The sequence below is a fragment of the Diabrotica virgifera genome, chromosome 3, assembly GCF_917563875.1.
Source record: "Diabrotica virgifera virgifera chromosome 3, PGI_DIABVI_V3a".
NCBI classification, from domain to species: domain Eukaryota; kingdom Metazoa; phylum Arthropoda; class Insecta; order Coleoptera; family Chrysomelidae; genus Diabrotica; species Diabrotica virgifera.
This window is the reverse complement of record NC_065445.1, coordinates 51778624-51805978: the sequence shown is the minus strand read 5'-3', so window position 1 is coordinate 51805978 and position 27355 is coordinate 51778624. Positions and strand designations below refer to the sequence as shown.

Sequence of the window (27355 nt, the reverse complement as noted above, 5' to 3'; positions counted from 1 at the left end):
TTTTGTAGAGCGTTCTACTTCAAATTTAGCAAATATTATGGAAGAATCTTTCAAAATAAAACTAGAATTTTATTTTCCATCAAAATAAAAATAAATAATTGAGCCACGTAATATTCATATCAGCTCTTTTGTAGCTGAAATATTGTATGCGCCACTCATTTTAGTTTTAGTTTTTCAAAGTTTTTTATAAAATAAATGTATGAAGTTGAATGTTATGTTTCTCGATTACACGTTAAGCGTTATAAATGGTCACCTTTCTCGCATTATCTCCCAAATAATGTAGTATCCATCGAATGTACACTAGATTTTTTTCTACTCGAAATAGATTGAATACAACAAACCGTCATATTTATGTTTCGTCGACCTTAAGAAAGCATTTGACAGGGTCAAGTTAAAGGACGTGGTTCGTCTGTTATACTCAAGAGAGGTACCTCTAGGAATAATAATTAAAACGATCGAAAACATATACCAGAAAAACACAATAAAAGTAAAAGTAGAAAATGAATTAACTGACCCAACTGAAGCCTGCAATGGGATAAGACAGGGGGATTCCTTGAGTTCTTTATTGTTCAACCTGATCATGGATGAAATAATAAAAAAGTAAGAACTAAAAAAGGATACCAAATGGGAGAAAAACAAAATAATCTGCTATGCAGACGATGCAATACTAATCTCAACGTACAACGTATGCTGCACCAATTTACCATAACCGCCAGACAATTTAACATGTTAATTTCCCCAAAAAAGACAAAATGCATGGTTATAACAGCAAATCCAATAAGATGTAAATTGGAGCTAGAGGGTCAGATAATAGAACAAGTGATGGAGTTTAAGTATCTAGGCATCACACTATTTAGCTACGGAAGACTCGAAGCAGAAGTGGAAGATCAAGTGAATAGAGCAAACAGAGACACAGGTTGCCTGAATGACACAATATGGAGAAATAAAAATATCGGAAAAGAAATGAAAGGCAGAATTTACAAAACAGTCATCAGACCAATAATGACATACGCGGCAGAAACACGACCCGACACAGGGAGGACTAAAAGATTGTTCGAAACAGATGAGATGAAAACCCTCCGAAAAATCGATGGTAAGACTCTATGGGACAGAGCTAGAAGTACAGATATACGACGGAGATGCAAGGTGGACAAGATTAATAATTGGGTAAGAAACAGAAAAATAGAATGGAATGACCACATAAGCCGAATGACAAGAAATAAAGTAGTAAGGATAGCTAGAGACTGTTCCCCAATAGGAAGACGATCAGTTGGAAGACCACGAAAACGATGGAACGACAACTTACTAGATGCACATTGAAAAAAGAGGCAGAGTCATGTCTATACAAAAAGAAGAAGAAGAGATAGATTAAAAAAAATATTTGGATGACCGGTAGATGAACTTGGATTGCTCAATTAGATTTAGCGTCGTAACCATTACAACTACATAAACCATTTCGACGATAATGGTTAAATGGAGTATACTTTTGGAGCTTGATAACTTCGAAACCGCTTAACCGATTTTGATCAATAAACATGAGTTTGAAACGTATTGACAAGTAGTATCTGATGTATCCAAGGTAAAGTGTGATAACTGAAGGTATTACAGAAATTATTGAGCTTGAAAAACCGTTTATTTACCTTAGGAAATAGATTTGATCACATTTATGAAGACTATAACTTAAAAATTCGAATTTTCTCAGATATGAGGTATATTGGTATACACCGTCAGACACGTCTAGAGTTCTCCTAAAAACGCTCAGTTATTGGCGCAATTCGTAGGTTGAAATTCTGAGTAATTGTCGAAAAACCAAAATTTTCAAAGTTTAGTATTTCAGTTTACCGGCTATACTGAGCCGCCCGTATGTCTAATCCCAACCGCTTATGCACTATTTGAAAGCTTAACTCAACGCTATTTATTTGGTGTATTTGCGGTTTTCCTGTCTCTCCTTGAACCCAAGACATATACCCCCAAAAAAATATGCCGTTTTTTACCTACCCAGTTTTAGAGCTGGCTTGTGGGTGGTCAAAAGTCACAAACTACACCGGTTCTGAATCGGCACTGACCTCCTATAGGGCTTTTCATCGATTGTCATTTGTTTCGAGCTTCTGTCCTGTGTCACATAATATTAATATATCTACGTCATACGTCTTTGGTTTGTATCATTGGTATACGCCAATAACGTATGACGTAGATATATTAATATTATGTGGCAAATGACAGAAGCTCGAAACAAATGACTGTGAATGAAAAGCCCTATTGAAACAAAGAAAAAAATAATCAGATCGATGTAACTCTTCCACACACATACTGTATAAATATATTATGTGTGGACTTTAACTATAGTGGTTCTAATAAACTCTACAACTCATCTTCACTGTACTACATTTATTTTCTTTTAAAATACAAAATGCTGTACGATGGTGGATGGTGTACGTAAAAAAATTAAATTATTATATCTGTCATGCTGGCAATCGGCAACTTACAAAAAATAGCAAATATGTTACGTTGCCACCTTATTGAGGTTTTACTAGATTACGTATTAAGTTTTATCACATACACACATACATACATACAATACCTTCTCCCTTTTCAATAGAAATTGAGAGTCTTATTTTCTGAGCTCGGTAACTTTTGAACGGTATAACCGATTTTCAAAATTAAACATGAGTTGGAAAGGTTCTCTTGGATGTATATCGGCATGGCATAATTTGGGATGGATTTTGTCCACTTTTTTATGTGATAAGTTACCTCTTTCTCTTTTAAAAAAATATATTTATGATCACCATCGTACCATCATACCAATCGCTTTTAATATTAAAATATATAATGTTATGAATATTTTAAAGATATGAAAGTTTTTATCGAGAAAGACCTCCAGAAGAAAAAGGCAATCGTTCAAAGATTACCATCCTATTGTTTAGAACTTCGTAGCAAATGCCGGTTAAATTTGACCGACTGTATCTCAGGAACCACTGCCGGTAATTTACCTTTTTTATTTTACCGGGTAGTTACCGAGATATTCTATTTGTTTATAACTCTACAATTTGTTTATAATTTAAAAACTTCTGAGGCTGCCGAAATAATCCGATTTCAATTCTATTATTCAAATTAGTATACTTCTAATAAATGGTTTAGCTTATTGTGCAAGATTTTAAATAATTTCTAATTCATATTCATTCATATTCATGGTGTATTCCTGATGAAAATAAAAAAGAGTTTGCAAAATACTGAGATTTCGAGAAAAGGAAAATTTTCGTTTATTTCTGAGCGAAATAAAAAATTTCTTTGGTCGAATGTGGGACGGTCAGATATTTCGAGAAACGAACATCGGATCGCAAAACTCAAAAATAGTTTGTTGTTCAATATTTTTCAAAAATCCCCCCCGCCACACTTCATAGAGTGGGGGGACAACATTGAAATCTTAAATAGGAATCCCCATTTTTATTGCATATTTGTATTCCTCATAAAAAAATCAGTAACTTTTATAAGGTACATTTTTTCTCATTGTTGATAGATGGCGCTATAATCGGGAAAAACGATTTATCTTCATACCGTACCTAGGGGAATTATAGAAACTGGAGACTGTCTAATATCTCGAGAAAGAAAAAACCAAAAAATACTTGTTTAATATTTTTTTAAATCTATCGAATGGCGCCAAACACGACCCCGCCCTCCCAACCCCTAGGGGTGGGACAACTTCCAAATCTTAAATAGAAATCCACATCTGCAATAAAAATGGGGGTCATGTTTGGTGTTATTCGAAAGTATTTTAAAAAATATTAAACACGTTTCGCGAAATATTTGACAGTCTAGCTTCTTTTTATACACCCTATATATCTATATGTTTACTACCATAAAATTCTTAGTCCCTTGCCACAATAAACTGTCATCCAAAGCCGTTACTTTATTTACGAACACTCTGTGCTGCCTGACTTTTTTGAGTATTGACGGTTTTCAATATAAAACTATTTTACAAACTTTGCAAAGTTAACGTCATTCTGTTGATAGATTACCAAATAAAGTACAACAGTAATGGCGGCTATTTATTATCGTTAATGTGAAAGTTTTATAATAAAATACGTGGAAACATGTAGCATCCATTTGTCTTCTCCCGGATGTGGATGTAGTTTATTCCAGACGAAATGATATGCGGCTTAATGTTGCTAGTCGGTATATTTTGAAAAGTGCGAGTTTATTCCTGCAGTAAATATTGGTAAATATCCAGCGAATAAGAGATTATGGCCACTATCATTCTTGTTGTGAAAAACAAAGGTAAATAATGATGAAACTCTAGGAAAGGGAGTAGTCCAAGTAATGAAGCTTAAAATAGGACAAAACCTCGCAATTTTTACAGAATGGATCGATTTGCTTGAAAATTTGAAAATAAGTAATAGATAGTTCAATGATCAAAATCTATGTGATGCCGAAAGGCGCTTTTACCATGGGGGTGGTTGCCAAGTCGGGGGTGGACATTTTTTATTATATTTTGACAACAAAAGTTAGTAAAAACATTCATTCTAAGCAAAAAACGTTCTATACATTTTTTTGATAAAATTAATAATTTCCGACTTATTCGCTATCGAAAGTGTTAGTTTTAAATCGAAAAAATCAATGTTTTTAATCAGTTTTCTGCTAATAACTCAAAAAGTTTAAGTTTTATCAAAACAACTTTGCTTGACAAAAATGTACCTTTTCAAAAAATAAATAAAACCGTTTTTTTATTTTCTTTAAGACCAATAGTAATCGAGCTATACTTTATTTTATGTTAGCTCTTCTTCGTCAAATGCTAAAAATTGTAGTTTCAAAGTCAAAAGACGGGAAAACTATGCATTTTTCGAGGATAACTTGTTCAAAATAATTTAAAGTATTTACAAATATCTATCTCCAGAAATAAAAAAGTCTCTAGCTCAAAAATTAAGTGACTTATAATGAAAATAATGTCAGTCTCTATTTTTTTCAGTGAAAAAGGGATCGGTAATCACCACCCTAATTAAATGAATTAAAAGCGAATAACGAATTTTTGGAGTTTGGTAAACAACGCTCTTTTCTTCAGAATAGAAAGATTAGCATCAAAGATATGAAAAAATGTTTAAATATGAAATTGTAGCTTATTTAATTCCTAAGAAATTGGTTAGCAAAAATAAATTTTTCTATAGCAAAGATTGAGTGAGCTGTTGACAATTAAAACTTGTAATAACATGAAAAAACCACCTTTACCAACCCGTTCAAAGTCACCAATTTTTGCGACTGAGGATTTTAAAAGGATTTAATATTAATAGCCTTATAGACCTTGTAAACACCTACAAAATTCTTTTTTAATAAACTTTCTAAGATAAAAAATAAAAAAGTTACGGTTAAAAAATTAATATATTTTTTTGGAAAAAAAGGAGAATACAAATTGGAAGCATAATAATGTAAGTTAGCGGTATTTTTAGTCATTGGCCTTATTCAGTCTTCTTTATTTATGTATTAGTAATATATTCTAGAAATTTGACTGGCTTAGAATGATTAGCTTTTAAAAAACTGGAGTTAAAATGGAATAATGAATTTCTGTAGTTTGGTAAAAGATGCCACTTTCTTCAGAATAGAAAGATTAGCATCAGAAATACTAAAAAATGTTTAAATACGAAATTGTAGGTTATTTAATTCCCAAGAACTTGGTGTTAAAAAATTTTTTCTATGGTAAAAATTGAGTGAATAGTAAATGAGTATATTGTATCGAAAAACATTGATTTTTTCGATATAAAACTAACACTTTCGATAGCGAATAAATCAAAAACTATTAATTTTATCAAAAAAATGTATAGAAGATTTTTTGCTTAGAATGAATGCTTTTATCAAGTTTTGCGGTCAAAATATAATAAAAAATTTTCACACCAAGATGGGGTTGCAACCACCCCCATGGTAAAATCGCCTTTCAGCATAATATAGATTTAGATCCTTGGACTGTCCACTACATATTCTCAAATTTTCAAGCAAATCTATCCATTTTGTAAAAATTGCGAGGTGAAAAGCTTCGGTTCCTGGACTAGAGGGAAATATGTATTTTTGACTTGAAGTAAACGTTTTATTTCTTCCTTTGGCCCGTCTGATCTAAAAAATCTCCGTTATCACTGAAGATGAAGCTTATTGTGTTTGCTGCACATTGTTGTTTACTTCACCCAGTATAGAATTTTTGCACCCTGTAGAAGTTTATATAGGTCATTTACTTGGTGTGTCCTAAATCTACCAGGGTCTTCTCTTGGTTGCCTATAGAGTTTTTATTTTTTGCAGGGCCAGCGCCTCGCAATCTTATCATAATACGTTTTACAGTGTGACGATAATATATTACTTTTGTCGTCTAGACTACGCCTAAGCATTTCCAAGCCCCATCGATTTGGCGAGCTGAGCGAAATTAATGAATTGCGATCCTATCCAACGGCTATGTGCGTTGAACATAGCCATCATTACATATTTTACTATCCAGCATGCTGAGCCAGATACCTTCTTTCTTTATACATTTATTTCACGTTGAGAAATAAATAAATTCTCTCGATCGTCGGTTATTACTCATATCTCAAATATCTCAAAAAACCTACGTTTCGCAGATGACACAGCCGTTCTTGCAAATAGTCAAACAGGACTGGTTGATCATATACGACTAGTCGAACACGAAAGTCAAATATTTGGTCTGCAATTAAACATATCAAAGACAAAGGTCATGATAGTGGATAGACCACATATAACAATCATCCACACATAACCACAATTGATAGGTTTGGGTTGTGAGCTCATACTTATATCTGAGATCATTTATCACAAACACAGGGTCACTACAGGAAGAAATAAAACGTAGATGTGATCTAACAAAAGTTGCCATGGCAAAAATGACCACAATATGGAGGGACTGTCAGATTTCAAGAGCGTTAGAGATGAGGTTGATCAACTGCTTAATATTCTCAATACTGACTACGGATGTGAATCTTGGACCCTGAGACAATTGGAAAGAAGAAATATAGATGCTATTAAAATGTTCTGTAGTAGATATCATCATCATCATCATTTGGTTCTACAACTCTATGTGAGTCTTGGCCGCGTTTACTATTTTCCTCCATTGTTGTCGGTCCTGAGCAGCTATTTCCCATTGCTGTACTCCCATTTTGCGTAGATCGTTGGCTACTGCGACCTTCCATCTCTTTCTTGGGCGACCAACTGACCTTTTTCCATCGGGCCTTTCCCAGAATGTGGCGTTTAGAAGTCTTTCGTCACTTGATCTTAGTACGTGACCTGCCCATGTTGCTTTAATGTAGCGTACTATGTTTTCATCTCCGTTTATTGTCTGGAGTTCATCATTGTGTCTTCTTCTCCATTCTCCTGTTGTCTCTTCTCTGCAAGGCCCATAGATAGTCCGCAGTAACTTTCTTTCAAGTACCAGTAATTTTGTTGTTTCCCGCTGATTCAGAGTCCATGTTTCGCTTCCATACGTTATTGTGGGACGAATCATTGTCTTATACACTCTTATTTTTGCTGGTCTTGAGAGTATTTTTGATTTAAGTAGGGTACTTAATGAGTAATATGCCCTGTTTCCTGCAATGATCCTGGCTGCCACGTCCTTTTCATAGTTATTTTCAGATGTTATGCTCGCTCCCAGGTATTTAAATTCTTTGACGACTTCAAAATTGTATTCATTAATTGTTACGTTTTGTCTAACCCTTGGTCTTGGGTTCTTCGTAAATACCATGTACTTGGTCTTGTCCTCGTTGACCTTAAGACCAACTTCCTTGGCTCCGTTCTCGAATAGGGTGAAAACTTCTTTTGCATCTCTGGTGGATTCTGCAATTGTGTCCACGTCATCCGCAAAGGCTAATAGTATTTTTGATCCTTGGGCGGCAAATCCGTTTGTCAGTTGTGGCTGAGCTTTCCTTACTGCATGTTCCAGTGCGAAGTTAAACAGCAGGGGGAGAGGATCTCCTTGTCTAAGTCCGGTGTCAATGAGCAATTCCTCCGACGTGGTGCTGACAAATCTAATTCGTGCGGAAGCGTTCTCCATGCTCACCTTTGCTAATCGTACCAGCTTTCCAGGTGCTCCAATTTCTACCATAATCTCCCACAATGCTTCTCTGCTAACAGAATCGTAAGCTTGTTTGAAGTCCACGAAGATTTGGTGTACATCGCGGTTGAATTCCCAGTTTTTTTCCAACACCTGGCGTAGGACGAAGATCTGGTCTATAGTCGACCTTCCCGGTCTAAATCCGCTTTGGTAGTCGCCTATTATTTCCTCTGCGTATGGAGTTAGTCTTCTAAACAGTATTATGGATATAATCTTGTATGTTGTATTAATTAACGATACTCATCTATTGTTCCGACATATTTGTTTGTCTCCCTTCTTGTGAATAGGTATTATATGGCTTTCATGCCAGTGTTTCGGTATTTCTTCTCTTTCCCAGACTTCTCTTATAAGATGATATATCTCAAGATGTAGTTTGTCTCCCCCATTTTTTGAGTGGTTCCGCCTGTATGCCGTCTGGGCCTGGGGCTTTATGGTTTTTTAGGGACGAAATTGCGGACTTTACTTCAGCTAGTGTGGGCCCTGGTATTTCAGGTTCGGCTAACTGGTACTGTCTTTGTTGCCCTGTCGTTGTGGGATTTTCTATATTTAAGAGTTGCTCAAAATACTTTCTCCATTGGCGGCTTATCTCTCCGTCGTCTGTGAGCAATTGTCCTGCATCGTCTTTTATAAATCTTGGGCTGTTGATCGTGTTGCCCGTCATTGTTTTTAGGTCCCTATAAAACTGTCTAGACTGACCGTTTCTATGTTCCTCCTCGAGTTGCTCTATTCGTGCTTCTAGGTACTGTTTCTTTTTTCTTCTCAAAAGTCTTCTCGTTTGAGTCCTTACTCTGTTGTAGTCTTCCCTGTTCTCTTCTGTAGGTCGTGTTAGTAACTCCAGCCTCTTGATTGCTTTCTGCTGTAAGCTTTGTTCGCACTCCTGGTCAAACCACTGGTTTTTCTTCTTGTTATTCCTTTGTTTCCCTATAGTTTCCGCTGCGGCGCTTACTATGCTTACTATGGCGTTTGTTATATTTTGCCATTTCTGGTCTATGGTCAATTCTGGTGTTGATGTTTCTTCTTCTTCCAGTGTCTGCAATTTATTTTGGATCAGTGACTGATATTGGCGTTCATTATCAGGTAGATCGAGCCTTGAAATATCCCATCTGTTTCCTTGTTGTCGTTGCTTTGGCTGTCTCGTGTTTAGCCTTGTTCTCATTTTTATTCTGACCAGGAAGTGGTCAGAGTCACTTTCTGCTCCCTCAAACTGTGTGCGTCGATGATATTGCTAGAGTGTCTTCCGTCGATGAGCACGTGGTCTATCTGGTTTCGTGTGATTCCGTCATTTGACACCCAGGTTACTTTATGTATATTTTTCTGTAGTAGACAAATGTTACGAATTCCTTAAACCTACCGTAGGACAAATAATTCAATTTTAAGAGAGCTAAAAGTTAACCAACGACTCACCAGTAAAATCCATCTCCAACAATTAAAATACTTTGGACATGTTATGAGAATAAACACAGAAAACATGGAAATACTCATTATACAAGGAAAGGTGGTAGGCCGAAGATCACGAGGAAGATCTCCAACAAGATGGACCGATCAAATTACAGGAATATGCAAAAGACCTATGCATGAGTTAAAAGAAATGACCAAAGACAGAGATCTTTGAAGACGGACAATACACGACATCACGTCGACCACTACACTCCCTCCGGGGGTCAGGATTAAAGAGAGATAAAACTTGTGGTTTACGGGAGCCCAATATGTAGAATATTATTATATTGAAATAACGTAATTAATATGTATTTAACGATATTTATCTTTTCTTTTGTATGTTTGGTTCCAAATAAATGTCCAATAAACTAATAAAAACCAATCTTGTTTCTGAGTGAATTTACTATCCGAGGTTATCACAACAGTTTCTGGTTCCTTATCGCAGACTCTGAAGTTAGATCTCTACAGTAAATCCGTATTTTATTCTTGAATATCTTACTGGTGTACGCCCAATCAACATCTCTGTTACTGTTCTCAGTTTTTCCTATGGAGCATGGCATGGTTTCTTTTGTACATGGTTAACCAATGAAGATTTTGCCACGTGTTTATTTTGAGATTCTCTACCAACGTCGCTCAGGAGTTTTTCGCATCCAGTCCTCTAGCCCTACCTACTGCAGCATTTGGTACCACCAGAGTCACAGCCAGTCGATGTGTTCCGTTCATTGATTAAATTTTGTCGGACATTTTTGTCCGACACATTTTTGTCGGACAAACATTTTTTTATATATTATATAACAGTGGCTATTGAATAAACTTAAAAACAACTTGCTATTTTCACAATCATAAACTTGTCAGTACGACACGTTTATCATGCTCCACAATTAAAACTTACCCTGTTCCAGTGTTCCCGTGCATCAAAGTTTGTCCGACTAGACACCGTTAAGCTATTAACAAATTGTCAGCTTTCTATTAATAATCTTTTCTTTATTTCGCGGGATCCAGGACTATAAAAGAGAAGTATAAAAACTTCCCTTGTAATATTAGCCACATTTCTAATTCTTATACCGGACGTACGTTTGGCTCACATATTTTGGTTTATTTCCAATAATAAGAATGATGACGATGTGTAAAGTTACAGTGGAAGGACTATATTTAGGTAGATAATTCTAAATTTTCACTCTTTGTTTATACTTTACATTTTCTACTATTGGAGTTTATTACAAATTATCTTTTGTAATTTTTTCCCACGATATCTCTTCATAACATGCAAGTCATTTATTTTATTTCTGCATTATTGCTTAGTTAAAGAGTTTACAATGTTGAGAAAAGATATAATTTACTCATAATTTACAATGGTGGGTAATTTAAAAGAACAACTTGATTTGAGAAAATTAAAATGTAATAATTTTATGCCGATAAAGACATTCAATTGTTTAAATGGTGTTAAATGTCTCTAATTCTCATGAAGGTACTAGTACACTTTAGAAGACCAAAAATAAGCATTTTTTCATGAATTTTTTCTCAAAATCTTTATTAAAAAAGAATATAAAACTTTACATGTCAATATCTGACTCTTAGATAGTACAAAAAATATATCTTTTTTTTTGTAGAGGGCGAAAAAGTCGAGGCCTCGAAAAAAAGTAGTTCCGATGGCGGACAGTTCATCTCAGGATTGGGAATTCTGAAACAAAAATATCGTACGGCATTTGAAAAAGAAAGGTTTCTTACGTGACAATTTACTACAATTTGACTAAAAAATAAAATATTAATATTTTTTAACCATGAAAAACTGAAGGACGATTTTTTTCACAAAAATTTTTTAAATTTCCGTAAATTTTTTTGTTCGGAATTTTTTATCTACTATCGGTGGTAAATTGTCACGTAAGAAACCTTCCTTTTTCAAATGCCGTATAATTTTTTTGTTTCAGTGATCGCAATCCTGAGATTAACTGTCCACCATCGGAACTACTTTTTTTCGAGGCCTCGATTTTGGCTCTCTCTACAATATTAGTGTACGTACATAAATGAAAAGATATATATTTTTTGTATTCTCTAAGTATGAATTTGTTTTGTAGTCTCTATGTATTAATATGTAAACAGTTTTATGTTCATTTTTAATAAAGGTTCTGAACAAATTCTGGAAAAAATGCTTATTCTTGGTCTTCTAAAGTGAACTAGTACCTGAAAGGAATAATGTCGTCGATCTTATTTCGATAAATTTTTTCTTCCACTAAAATTGTAGCAAAAATCGTCGTCTTTCTACCTTCTATTTTTCCTCCTTTAAAAAAGACCACTTCAATGATAAAGTAATAATTTTAAATAATTTAAAAAAGTAGCAAGGTAGTGGATTTAAAAAACAACACAAATAAGAGACTAAAATAAAAAGAGATAATAAAGAAATTAGAGAAGTGGTAGGTGTAAAGCAAAAAGCTAATAATATAGGATAAAACAGAATGCCTTTTTGTAATTTATAAGGTAAGTTTTGTTTCTAAAATTTGTAGTGTATAAATCAGGAGTGTAAATTTACTCCCTACGTCTTAAATCCCATTGCTCTAAATTAATAAAGCAATATTGATTAGGTCTTCTCACAATTACATTATAAATGAATCCAGGATTTATTTATTTACGATAGATGAGACACTTTTAAACATTAATTACCTTCTACAATCCGAAACAGAAGTAAATAATTTATTATCGCCAAATTTTTCCCGATCTTTAAAGCCAAGGAAGGATAGGTAGATACTGTTAAATATGATACCTGATATTTATCTAATATGTATATTTGTATATATTTATCAGTATTTATAAAATAATTACAAAAAAATATAATCAAAATATCGATTCCAATAATTTAAACATAATACGTGAACTCTATTGGAAACAAAATGCATTTATTAGAATGCATATGAGGAAAACTGATATGTACTTCAAAAAAGAGTTAGACAAGGTTGTATTCTCTCGCCATTATTATGCAACGTGTACCTACTCAGAGGTGATCTTTGCATGAGTTCTAGATAACGCATCTGGATCTGGATACAGTTTTAATTATTGTTGGAATTGAACAAAAACTACGTAGGTAATCTGCTGGAAAAAGAAGTGAGAAAAGATGAATAATATACAGGGTGTCCAAAAACTCTCTCACGATAAACGAAGACCGGAGATTATTCAGATAATTTTAAGACAATTTAACCAAATTCACCTATTCCGAAAATGCTTCCTAAGGGAGCTAGAGCTCTTTAAAGATGTCGTCTTGCAATTAATTTTTTTAAATACGTCCAGAACGCTTCTATTTAGAAAAACGAAAATTCGTACGCCTATTAATCGTCTAGAGCAGTGGTTTTCAATATTTTTGAGTCATGTACCACAAAATACTTTTTATTATTTTGGGTACCACCTAACTGAAATACCTATCTAGCTAGGTAAGTAATGTAATTAACTATCCTAGTGGTGCTGATTTTGACTGTTTTTGCGTTTTGTGTACCACCGCATACCGCAAATAATTATATGTACCACCAGTGGTACATGTACCACAGATTGAGAACCGCTGTTCTAGAGATAAATCGATTCCATCAATTGCGAATTTCTACTACCGGCCATAGGCGTCCGTTTTGGGTAGGGCCACTGTTAGTTTATTACATAACTTTTTTGTCTTTAACTCTTGTCTAAGATTACCTAAAAGGTGCTCTTGCTTTAAGTCGGTAGGATGCACCGTTTTCTAGAAAAATCGATATTAAAATTTTTCGTTTGTTGAATTTTGAATAACAATTTAAAAAAAACTCTTTAGAAAAACGAAAATTGGTACGTTTATTTATCTTCCAGAGATAAATCGATTTCCTCAATTGCGAAATTCTAGTACGGGTCATATGCGTCCGTTTTGGGTAGGTCAACGGTTATTTTATCGCATTACTTTTTGTCTTCAACTGCTAAGCATTTTTGACAATGGATTATGTATTAAATTATGAGGTATTCTAGTACTAAAAGTTACTCTTGCTTTATGTCCGTAAATACACCGTTTTTTTTTTAATTTTTTTCAAATTCAAAAAATGAAAAATTTTCAAATCGATTTTTCTAGTAAACGGTGTACTACCGACTTAAAGCAAGAGTACATTTTAGTACTAGAATACATCACAATTTAATAATTCATTGTCAAAAATGCTTAGTAACTGAAGACAAAAAAGTAATGCGATAAAATAACCGTTGCCCTACCGAAAACGGGCGCCTATGACCGGTACTAGAAATTTGTAATCGATGCAATCGATTTATCTCTGAAAAGTAAATAAGCGTATCAGTTTTCGTTTTTATAAATAAAGGCGTTCTATAGATATTAAGGAAAAACTAATTCCAAGACGCCATCTTATCTGAATCTGAATTATCTGAAGAATCTCCGGTCTTCGTTTGTTGGGAGAGTTTTTGGACACCCTGTATATAGCCTTAAATTTAATGAAAAGATAACTAAAAAAAAACAATAATACCGACAAAAAATAATAATCAAATATTAAATTGTTCAACGATTACTCAATACAAACATAAACATGTAAGTAAGTGACAAACTAAATGAAGTTGATAAGTTTAAATGTCCAGGATGCTGGATACATGACTTAACTAAGGCTCATAAATGTAGAATAGAGCAGACCAGATACGAATTTCTAAGAATTAGGCAGTTTTTAACCACCCGAGATCTTGATGTATCGATGTAATGCAAATGAGAATAACACTAGAAGACCATACCATACCCTATATGCATGATTTAGGAAAAAAATTTCTCAAAAAAAATTGAGGTAAGAAGATCAAATCAAGGAGAAAAGGAAGACTGACGAAAAATTTATATACACGACATCAGAAAGATAAAAGGAAATATAATACAGGGTGTTTCATTGGGAAAGTAACATACGTTAACTGTGGAAAGAGAAGACTTAGGAGATCCCAAAAATACCATATTTAATGGGTCTTACTTCAATAATAACAAAGATACTGGGTGTTTTATCTATTTTGCCATTTTCTTGTTTGGTTCATAACTTTTTAACCACACTGTATATTTATTTGATATCTGGGACGCAAATATTCTTTAAGGTGTACAATCAATTAATTTATTTACAATTGTAAAAAATCCAGGTCTGGATTAAAAAATATTGGAAAAATATTCCGACCCAAAAACGATACACTGTACATTAAATTTTTTTAAAATAGATTATGCATTTGATAAGAGGATAAAAAACTAAATTTAATGGTATAATTCAAATTTTTAGCAAAATGATTTTTCTGGTCAAATTTTGAATTTTAATTCAGAAATTAGGCGAATTGCGAGAGCACGAAGTATAAAAAAAAATTAAAATACGACTTACAACTTGTTAAACACATTGTATATGTATTTTATATTTAACATCGAATATTCTATAAAGTGTCCAGTCAATTAATTTATTTACAATTATAAAAAATCCAGGGCTGGATTAAAAATATTGGAAAAATGTTCCGACCCAAAAAAACACCCTGTACATTAAATTTTTTAAAATGGATTTTGCATGAAAAACTAGGATGAAAGGGATGACTTAAGATGAAAAACTAAATTTAGTTGTACACTTTTAATTTTCGGCAAAATGATTTTTCTGGTAAAATTTTGAATTCGAATTCTGAAATATGTGAATTTCGAGAGCTCCAAGTAAAAAAAAATAAAATGTGACTTAATTTTAATAATTAATACCATTATTTAATCTAAATTGGTAAAATGTTAACATTTAAATGTTTTTTTATTATGGCGGCAAATAACTCATAAGAAATATTCACCTTTAATTAATGAATAATAAATAAAGACTCCACAAAAAATACATAACTTTGATCAACGGACTATCTTGAAAATTAAAAACAAAACAGAAAAAATTTGCGGAAAAATAACTTTTGGATATCTAAAATCCAAAGTTTATAACGAGGAAATAAATGGTAGGGAAGAACTTCTTGACCGTATTCCAGACGCCTTCCAAGAAATGAAGAATAACCCTGATGAGATTAGGAAGTCAGTCAGAAAAATAACAAAAAGAGCAAGACTTTGCCTTTAACAAGGTGGTGGCCATTTTGAACAATTGCTATAGTTTTAATAAATTATTTTTCAGAAAATTTTTTCTGTTTTTTTGTTAATTTTTAAGATAGTTCGTTGATTACATCATAAAATTTTGTATTTTTTGTGGACATTTTTAAAAAAATTTAATGTACAGGGTGTTTTTTTGGGTCGGCACATTTTTCCAATATGTTTTAATCCGGCCCTGGATTTTTTTATAATTGTAAATAAATTAATTGATTGGACGCTTTAAAGAATATTCGGTGTTAAATATAAAATAAATATACAGTGTGTTTAACAAGTTGTAAGTCGCATTTCATTTTTTTTACTGCGAGCTCTCACAATTCGCATGATTTCAGAATTCAAATTCAAAATTTTACCAGAAAAATAATTTTGCCGAAAATTAATAGTCAACCACTAAATTTAGTTTTTTATCCTCTTTTTTTAATTCGGACCTGGAGTTTTTACAAACGTAAATAAATTAATTGATTGTACACCTTAAAAAATATTTGCGTGCCAAATATAAAATAAATATACAGTGTGGTTAAAAAGTTATGAACCAAATAAGAAAATGGCAAAATAGATAAAACACCCAGTATCTTTGTTATTAATGAAGTAAGACCCATTGAGTATGGTATTTTTGAGACCGCCTAAGTGTCCTCTTTCTACAGTTAACGTATGTTACTTTCCCAATGAAACACCCTGTATAGGTACCTACAAGAAATAGAACATTATAAATTTTATAAAGGAATGTGAAAAATGGATAAAAGAATAGCTTCAGTCAAAAAACTCCTTTTGTAGGGAATATGGAGAAGTTGTAAGAAAGAAGAGAATAATCCATTGTTTATACATATAGATTGAATCCTTCATTTCGGAAAGGGCACAAGTCCATTAATTAAAACTTATTATTTAAAGGTTCCGTGTCATTACAAAGGGATACAGGTCCTAGACTTGTGCTATTTTCAAACAGACCAGGACCGGCCCTAGGAATTTTGCCGCCCTGGGCAAGATCAGCGACCGACGCCCCCCCCCCCCTACTGAAGAATATATTTTTATTGATGTGTGCTTGGTGCTAAATTATTTAATATGCCATTTTCTACTGTATTTGAACGATACACGCTCAAAAACACATATTTGTATTTGCAATATTTTCGTGAGATTTTACTACATTACTGTATATGTATTAACATGTTTTAATATCCAAAAACTCACTATCCATATCCATAATTACACACTTACTTTTTTAAGTAATTAGCACTCTTCTTATCTTGGCACGGCAAAAAGTCTTTTATTAATTCTCCAAGATACAATGACTCAGCTATTTCGTGTTCAATAGAGATTGTCGCTAGAGCTTTCAAACGTTCCTGTTCCTGGGACATAGTTGATCTTAAGTAATATTTTTTATTAGTTTTAGCTTTGAAAAGCATTTCTCTCCAGAGGACACTGTCACTGTTAGGGTTAATAAAATCGTCAAAGTAACACTAAAGTTGAGTGCGAAATCAAAATCATACTCTCTAATAATTTTCAGGGTCTCTAGAGGTGTACCCTTGGGCTTCACAATCGTGGAAAGTACTTTAAGTTCATCTTTTATATCAGCATAATTTAGATCTAATGCATCACATAGCTTAAAACATTTATCTGATTAATCATGCGTCACTTTTGTTTGTGTCAAATAGCCCTGGAATTTTAAATATCTTCTGAGAAACGTCAAATGGTTTTACGTTTTTTCTAATAAACTGCCAGCTTGATACATTCCTATATCAATACTATGCAGTGATTTGCTGACTATGTTGATGTCAAGTAAAATGTCATGCCATATTACCACAGAGTAAAGAAAAGTAAAATCACGGATTTGATTTGCCAAACAGCTTGCCTCATGAGCAACCATTTTATCGTTGTTTTTATTTACAGTGATTTCTACAAGAGCATCGTAGATTTCTTCAATTTGGTATCTGATCGGAGTAAAATTGCATCAATGATCCTCTAGTTGCGGACAAAGATTTCAATGTTATGGTAGATAAATGATTTTTCAGTATAGCCCAACGATGAATATATCTGAGAAAAAGTTATAAATTTTTGTCACTAAGGAAAAGAAAGAAACTGCAAACTGTGCGGATTTAGTAGCATCGTTCACGGCTAAGTTGGGTGAATGGCTAAAACATGGGACAAAAAGTTCTTCACTTTCATAGATAGATAGATAGATAGATAGATACATTTATTTCCTTTTAAAATTTTACAATTTTATGGAAAGGGTGAGAACAAATATTTCGTTCCTTTTTTTCATCCCAAGAAACACACAATATGTTTATTTTAGGGATAAACAAAAGAAAGAAATAAATAAAAAAAAAAAAAAAAAACAACGAGTTATATAAGAATTAATTAAAGATACAAAGTATAATTTACGTATTTAACTATTCATTTATGATGAAAGACCTAAGTTTTAGAACATTCCAGATATAGCTAGCTATTATTTTAGCTGAATATACTGTAATGTTATTTAAGGTATGAGTTACAGTATCAATATCGGCTATATAATTAATGGATGATTGTTTCATACAAGAATATATTGGACAATCAAAAAGTATATGTTCAATTGTTTCTAACTCCTTATTGTTACAAATAGTACAGATTTCATTAGGATTAATTTTATATGTAGAATCCTTATAAGTGAACGTTAAGCAGAATGAATTACATAATCGAAGCTGTGCAATAGTTCTTGTAATCTGGATGGGCATTTTTAGGCATAAGTATTTTTGACTTGATTCGGAAAGAGCTAGGTGTTTATATAAGGGGAGAAAATTGGATTGCTGACAAAGAGAAATATCTAATTCTGAGAGCTTATTTTTAAATTTGATTAACAAGGCTTTTCTATTCAGTTGTAGGGAATGAAGGGAGAGATTATTCCAAATAGGTTCAGCATCAATAAAAGTAAAAAGTGATTTTACCTGCGCTGCCCAGTTATACCTGCTATCGGTCTCCATCAGTTGTAGTTGACGAAAAAAGCACATTTTGGGGTAACGGGAATCGTCCATCATATAAATTTTCTTTAACCAGTTTAGTGTCCACTTGAATATATTATACAAGAGTTTGACTCTGCCGCATTCTACTCTGACTATGTAACCGGGTGTGGATATGGGAAGCATAAGAATTCGTTTTAGGAATTGTACTTGAACTTGTTCGAGAACATCTACATAACGGAGTGCCCATACAGAAATACAATTGGAGATTGTACTTGTTTCATGTTTGCCTTGTCCCATTATCATACTCTTGTCCTCTCATATCTTACAAAGATTTTCTCAATTCATTCAGTTCTTGCAAAATAACGTTTGTAAGTCCCAAGCGAGTGGTTTCCAGTGCAGGCACAAATCGAAGAAAATGTTCTGCAATTTTAACACTTTGTAAACAGGAACCTAAATCGACAAATTGTACAACAATAATCATCTGTTCCACCCCAGAAATATCAGGTGTTCAATCTAAAATTATACTATAATACTTTGCCGATTTCAAAAAGTTTAAAATTTTATTTTTGATTTGATCATGGAGGAGCTGAATAATTTCGTTTTCAATATGTTTTCTCAAGTAGGGATGCTGCTTGTCAGTAACATTCGTTGTTCTCCTAATGTGCTCTTGTAAAACAGAATCAAATTTTCCAAATATGTAGCTTCAACAATCTTTCAACAATTTCTCAACAAGCTTTAAAAAATTACCATTGTTATGATGAAAAAGTTTATCAGAATCGCCCCTCAATGGAAGACACTATTGTGATAAGAACTCTATTATTGATATAATTCATTCTATTACATTTCTCCAATGACGAGTTTCTGAAATTAGAACTTTTTGTGTTTCTTCGTCTATGGTTTTGCCCGATTCTAGTCTAATTGCTAGTTCTACCACCGTCTCTGTGACTGTACATGAGCTGGAGACTTAGCGTGGCTGGACAAAGCTTCAGCCACATGTTTCCAATTATTATATCCATTTTCAGTCAATTTAATTTTAAGTGAATTTCAGTGAATTTAACCTTTAACTAACCGCGCATCAAGTTATAACAGAACTACACGCGTGGCGTACTTTATACGCCACAAGAAAATACACTTAAAAACAGCGGATTTGTTTTTTTTTTTTGAAAAAATACACTTAGTTGTTTGTTATAAACCTTATTCGGCATCAGTGAATACTTGGAGTTCTTTATCAGTAAGCCAATTGGGATTTATAACGGGAATCATGGAACAACTGGATTCCATGATAAATAAAATTACTAATAAAAAATTTTTTGAGATGTGATTTGTTACCAGAGAAAAAGTATTGTTTATAAAGAAAAATATATTTTGTGCCATATTGACTAAAAAACAATTGAAATATTTACTTATATTACTACTTATATTAATATAATGGTGGCGTATATTGTCCACCACCGGAAACAACAAATAATAAACTGTAAATTACGATCTTCCCAGAACGCTTATCATAACGAAACTAAAACCAAATTGTAAAGCACATTCCAGTGATAGGTTAAAGAGATAAAAAAGGTCAAAAATTAAATTTTTAAAAATATTTGCAGTAGAATTCTTATATTTGGCGTACAAAATACGCCACCGCGTGTAGTTAAAGGTTAATTAAGTTCTGATCCCACTATTATTATGCGATGAAGAAGAAGGTGGTGTTGTCGATTTCCCATCGAATGAACCTTGCAATTATTATTGTTTCACTTATTTAATTCTCGTTTTTACAACTGAATTTTTGCCCCTCTTGTTCATAATATTGATTTTTTATCATATTAAAAATATAATTTATTATTTCTTAAAATTCAAAAATTGGCTGTCCTCTAAAATTGGCCGCCCCTAAATTTGCCGCCCTGGGCAGCCGCCCAGTTCGCCCACCCCTGGGGCCGGGCCTGAAACAGACTGTGCCTTTTTGTTGACTTGTGGTATATGAAGATGTGCCCTTTTTAAAGAAAATACGTAAAATGATTCAAGAAAGAAAATAGTACCAAAACGTGATATTTAAAAGACTGTGACTATTATGCCATTTTCTAAATTACGGGTTCGATTAAGTTAAGTAAAAAACAAATGGGTATTTAAAAAATTAAGTAGATATTTACCTGTTATCTTATGTTCATTAATATCCAAATCACAAGACGGTTACACGGTTGTCTTTCATCACCGGCACACACGAATTTCAAACTGCTCAAAAAGAACGACTCACGAAAAGACACCTGCCTCTACACCCGATTTCCGTCAAAAACACCCGAACCAGCTTAAAATGAGGTTCATACCAGCCGTCGGCAGCGTCTCAACCCTCGAGGCGCAGTAGGCCATGCGTATTAAATCGTCGAGAAACAAAAGCAAAGCGCTCTACACTCGCTGAAGAGAAGACGCCCCCGCCTTGGCCGTCCTTGATGCGAGATTCATTGATGCAGGCGGATGTGCAGTTTATTGTTAACCGAGAATACATGGAACTGCCCTTTTCTTCGTCATTAATAAATCTATCTCTTGCGAAAACAAAGGACAAAGGCCTTTGTGTGATTTACTGGCACCGTAAAATGGGCGGTTTGGGAATTTCAATATTGGTGAACTCATTTTTAATGTTAATATTTATTATAGTTGGTTATTTTCGATATATAATTTATTTGTAAATATGCGGTCAAATTAAAATATTGTTATGCTCTGTATTTCTCTCTGTTATGAGATTGATCAGCAAATTCTTATTTTGATTAATTACTTAATTATTTTAATTATTACTTATGTAAAACAAAACCAAAATTAAATTAAATTTTCTAATAAATTTTATTCTTAGGGCTATTTTAATTTTAATGCAGTACCTTCGGTTTGTGGCTTCTAGTATCTCTAGTTGCTTACTTCATCCAGGGACAAAACAGGGAAATTAAACACATTCGATGTCATATCTTCTTCTTCTTCTTCTTCTTCTTCTTCTTGTAATAGGACTATGTCCTGTTTCTTCTGTTACAGTCTTTGCTGCGATCCAGAGCTCCAACTCTCGTACCATCGTTTTTTGGGTCTTCCTATGGATAGCTTGGTGTTGGGCTTCTGTGTTTTCGCCCAATGCGCCATACGTTCAGGGTCCATCCGATCTACGTGGTCTCTCCACATGCGTCGTCGCGCTCTTGTCCATCTCACTATGTCTTGAACGCCTAGCTCTCTCAATGACACTCAATGTATCTTCGTTTCGTATTCTATCTCTGAGTGTGATACCTCTTATGGATCTTAGGGTTTTCATCTCTGTTGTTCTCATTATTTGTTTGGTCTTTGCTGTCTCGGCCCTTGTCTCAGCTGCGTATGTCAGTACGGGTCTAACACATGTCTTATAAATGCGGACTTTGCTTTCGGTGCTCATATATTTATTCCGCCAGATTATATCCCTCAGGAAACCAGATATTCTCGCTGCTTTCGTTGCCTGCTGTTTTGATTCTTGCCACAGATGCCTGTCGCTAGATATTTCCACACCTAAGTATCTGCAATCCATTACCTATTCGATTATATGGTCGTCCACTACTAATTTACATCTAATTGGGTTCCTGGATATTACCATCTATTGGGTTTTCTCTTTGGATAGTGTCAGGTTATACTTTTCGACGGTTATTTTGAATTTTTGTAGTATGCGTTGTAAGTCATCTTCGTTTTCGGCTATTAAGATTGCATCATCTGCGTAGCAAAGTATTCTCATGGTTCGGTTACCCATTTTGTATCCCTGATTCATTATGTTAACACTACCTATAACTTCATCCATTATTAAATTAAATAGGCATGGACTGAGGCTGTCCCCTTGTCTAATGCCTGCATTGATTTTGATTTCTTCCGTGAGCCCGTGTGTGGTTTTAATTCGTGTTTTGTTGGATCTATTGAGCTCTTTGATTATGTTTCTATACCTCTGACCTATGTTTTTCTTTTCAAGGATAGTGAGCACGTCCTTTAATCGTACTCTGTCGAATGCTTGTTTCAGATCTACAAAGCATGTGAACATGGGCTTGTCGAATTCTATTGATTTCTCAACTAATTGTCGCATTATGAAAATAGCGTCTATTGTAGATCTGTTTGGGCGAAAACCCTGTTGTTCTTCCGATACACCGGCTTTCTTATATATTTTTTGGGATAGAATTTTTGTCAATAGTTTTGATGTAGAATTGAGTAGTGTAATTCCTCGGTAGTTCGTAGGATCTGTCTTTACGCCTTTCTTGTAGATGGAGATTGTTATACTCTCTCTCCATTCCTCTGGTACTGTCATGTTGTTTACAATTTTTTGGAATAATGTTGTTATCTCTTCTATTATTTTTGTACCTCCGTATTTAATTAATTCATTTGGTATATTATCCGGACCTGGTGATTTTCTATTTTTTGATCTTTTGATTGCTTCGTTTACTTCTTCTTAGGTGATGTTGTCATACTCTGTTTCTTCTTGGTGAATGTTTTGTAGGTCATTTCTTTGTACTTCATTATTATCGTCGTTATCGTCTTTGTATAGATTCTCGAAATAAGTTACCCATTCTTCTGGTTTTATTGCGTTAATTTGTAATTCTTCGGTAACCGGCTTCTTCCTGTTCCTCAACATGTTCCATACCTTCCTTTGACCTCCTCGTAAATCATGTTCCATGTCATTTGAGAATTTTTCCCAATATATTTGTTTTATATCTTTGATTCTGTTAGTTGTTCTATTTCTTTCTGATTTATACCTTTGATACTCTTCTGGGGTCCTTTGACTTCCTGTGTGAACCATGGTTTTTGGTTTCTGCCGCTGTTTAAGTCAATTGTTCTTCGATGTCATATAAATGTTATAAATATTTTTTTATTTATCCAATATACCATAAATATAAGATTTAAAAATTTTACTAAAATTCAATTCTGTTGTAACTATTTCTCATCTAATGAATTAAGCTTTAACTCTGATATCTCCTTTGTTTTAACAAAAATTTTATTTAAATAATTTGTTAGACTATTCTTACAAAAAATAATAAAATTTACTTTTCTCCTTATGAATTGATTACTTATTCCTTTTTTAAATTTTGGAATGACTAAATTATCCCATAGAACTGTTTAATACAAATATAAACAAATATGGTGTGGATATAAAACAAACTCTCTCCGTTTCACAAAAATTCTGACTAACCTTTTTGTTTCTTCTTTACTTCTTCTCCTGGATTGCGTAGTCCCCGATTCTTCCACACGTGCTCCTAGGATGTAGCGAAAGGTCCTTCTCGTCCAAACTGCTTCACAAACAAACAAACAACGGGACTCGCTCGAAATCTCTATTCAGTTTTTTCTCTGCTCGATATCTTGTGCAAATTGATACCTACCGGCTACTCGTTCGAGACAGAAAACAGGAATCTCCTCAAACACAAGGAAAATTAAGTTCTCAACTCGGTTAACGATTTCGTTTCACCACGATCTGCTCGCAAAGGCCAATTTCACCACTTTACACCGACTTCTCACTTTTTAAAAACTGGACAGTACTCTCCAGATATTTATTACACAGTAACCATTTTTTGTCTCCTCAAAATCAGACTCAACACTCTCATCCCTTCCATTTATCATTCGCCGCCAATCACAAACATCCTCTATACCCACTACATCCATATTTTCATTTCTTAAGAACCCATTCATTTTGTATACAACTTTTCCATTTTGTTAAATTCTAGGAGACACCAAATTACTTTCGTTGTTTCAAAATGCTAAACAAAAAGCCTTATATTCTAAACTCAATAAATTTGTTTACTGCCTATCCTTCTAAGAAACATTTATAAAACGTCATTGTTCATTCCAAAGCGAAATAAATGTACTTTCTAATTTTACCGCACCATTGTTTAAGTCCGTTCCGAGACCCATTAACAAACCACCTTAACGATTTCACTTTCCGCGAAAACACTGTTTACTAACTAAATTATAATATTTACAATTTTTGGTCATATACAGGGCGATGAAAATCTATGATCTCGTGGTCTCTGATATAAATTTATTTTCTAAATTTTTCTCATAAAAAAATTATACAACAATAATATTGTTATATATTTTAATATATTATATAATATAATATATAAATATATTATATTTTATGTAATACCTAATAGTCTCCCGTTAAATATTATTTAAATATAATATACTATTCTTCATCCTGACTGGCTTTACATCATGACATGAGGCTTGCATTTCCATTTTCAATTGCTGTACCCCAATCCTAGATCAATCCTTCGTGCATCCTTCCATTGTTTTCTGGTACGTCCTGCTGATCTTCTACCGTCTGGTCTCTCAAAAAATACTGTCTTAATACTCTGTCTTCGTCTAATCTTACCACATGATCTGCCCATCTGATACGGTTAGCTTTTATCTGTCTAAAGATCTTTTCAGTACCATACAAAGTCACTAAGTCACCAATTCAGCATTACGGCGCCTTCGCACTCTCCTGTCATAATTCATCTATTTGAGAGCCAAATATCATTCTGAGAACCATCCATTCAGCGACAGCGTCATGTCTCACTTCCATATGTACCTAACAACTGGGCGAATAATTATTGCTATGTAGAGCCTTAATTTAGATTTTTTTTAGCAGCTTAGATTCTAATAATGATGACAGGGAGTAGTTTTAGTTAGGTTAGGTCAAAGAGGAGTACGGGAGGAATGCTTCTTGTCGCCCCTGCTTTTCAAGGTTTACTCCAAAAGAATTTTCAGAAATACACTTTCTGAAATACAAGGCGGAATGATAATTGTGAAAGGTGAAGTCATTAATAATTTGCGATATGCGAACGACACTGTAACCCAAGCTTCTAAGCAAGAAGATCTGCAAATCATTACGTGATAGTGTGGTTGAGAGCTGTAGGGAAACAGGTCTGGATCTGAACATACAGAAAACCAAATTACTCGAAATAAGTAAAAAAAAAACAGAATACAAAACCGTCTACATATGTATGTAAACAGTATCAAACTTGAGCAAGTCGATTAAATTATTTAGGTTGGATATCAGTTAAATTGTAAGGGAGAGAGTCACGGTGAAATTAGATGCAGAATAGAGCAGGCCAGAGCCGCTTGAGGACGTCCAAGGTACTATGTAACAGAGACATTGGCATTGAAGATCCACCTTCTGCGCTGTTAAGTGTTCTAGGTCTTACTTTATGGTGTTCTTGGACTGTCAATAAAATTGATCTAAATCGCCCTGAAGCTTCCAAAATGTGGTGCTGTAGAAGAATTAGAATAGTTTCTTGGGTGGATAAGATTCAAATCTCCACAATACTAAAACAGCTCAGCAAGACTACTGAGATTATAAAAATAGTTAAGAAGAGAAAGCTGGAGTATTTCGGACATGTAAGGAGAGGTCCCTAATATAGGTGGCTACAAAATATTATGCAATGAAAATAGCAGGCAAACGCAATCGCAATCCAGGACGAAGAAGGAGTTCATATTGATACAGGTGTACCAACGGTCTGAAAGGATACATGAGAATATATAAAAAATATTTTTGAAAACGACTGCCGGATTGGAATTCGAAACCTCAAAAAAAATGTAAGATGTAATTCTCATTACAATTATTAAATCAAGTTTATTTTCATATTAAACAATATATGAAGTAAACATGCTACAGTTTCAGAACATCTTTATCTTTTTCACAACTTCCAACTTCTAAAATTTTACATATTGTATAGACTGTCATCTGCAAATACGTGTCTGCAAAGGCTTAAAAGGTGTATAATAAATAGGTTCTATATATACATACATTATTCCTAACGCAGAAACCACCTTTACTTTTTTAAATTTCAATCTCAATGTACCTAACTTGTTTCGACCGTATTGGCTTCGGAAAGTATTACAAACACTATATTTCATTTCACGCTTGAGTACACTGGCAGAGTTGAAGAATCATTGTATTCTTCCTGAGCTCGGCAATCACGTTTTGATATCTTATTTACCAAGAGAGAAGAATAAAGAAGCTACCAAACTACATGTTTATATATTCATACAGGATGTCAACAAAAAGGTTGCATGCACTGAAAAGGTCTGAACATACAGCCTTTACTATAGGTCTGGATCCCGCTTATGAAAAAAAAGTTGATTAATAGCAAGCTGAAAATTTGTTAGTAGCTTAAGGGTGTCTAGTCGGACAAACTTTGATGTATGGAAACACTGGAACAGGGGAAGTTTTAATTGTGGAACAGGTTAAAAATTTGGAATGTCAGACCACGAAAACATCCAATGTATTTTGTCGGACAGAACTTCCAATTGATTTGTTACCCTTTCATTAAACTCTCATGCAAAAATCAGACTGCTATTGGTCACCTGTCATAATTTCTGTCATTTGACATGTTCTACGTGTTCGACTCATTAAAATGCCCAGTTGGTGATAAATAGCAGTCTGATTTTTGCAGGACATTTTAATAAAAGGGTAACAAATTAATTGGAATTTCTGTTCGACAAAATACATGAGGCGTTTTCGTAGTCTGACGTTCCAAATTTTTAACCTGTTCCACAATTAAAACTTCCCCTGTTCCAGTGTTCCCTTACATCAAAGTTTGTCCGACTAGACACCGTTACGCTATTAACAAATTTTCAGCTTGCTATTAATCAACTTTTTTTTCATACGCGGGATCCAGACCTATATGTATTTTTAAAAATTAAATGTATGGGCTGGTATTTTTGGTGATCGATTGGTGAGACAATTTTTTTACCATGCAATATGACTAAAACTATGGTTAAAAGTATTTAAAATTGCTGGGAAAAAGATTAACCCTACCTTAAGTGATAGTATTAAAAATGATTAACAATATGATGAAGACCTTTTGA

General features: G+C 33.6%; 1 protein-coding gene across 1 annotated transcript in view; it reads right to left on the bottom strand.

Annotated features, from left to right (window-relative positions):
• Positions 1–20797, bottom strand: part of LOC114349276 (uncharacterized) — a 599066-nt gene extending 578269 nt beyond the window's left edge. The window contains exon 1 of the mRNA XM_028299624.2: positions 20677–20797. The gene's annotated coding sequence lies outside the window, so the exon portion shown is untranslated. The remainder of the gene's footprint in view (positions 1–20676) is intronic.
• Positions 20798–27355: the final 6558 nt, after the last annotated feature.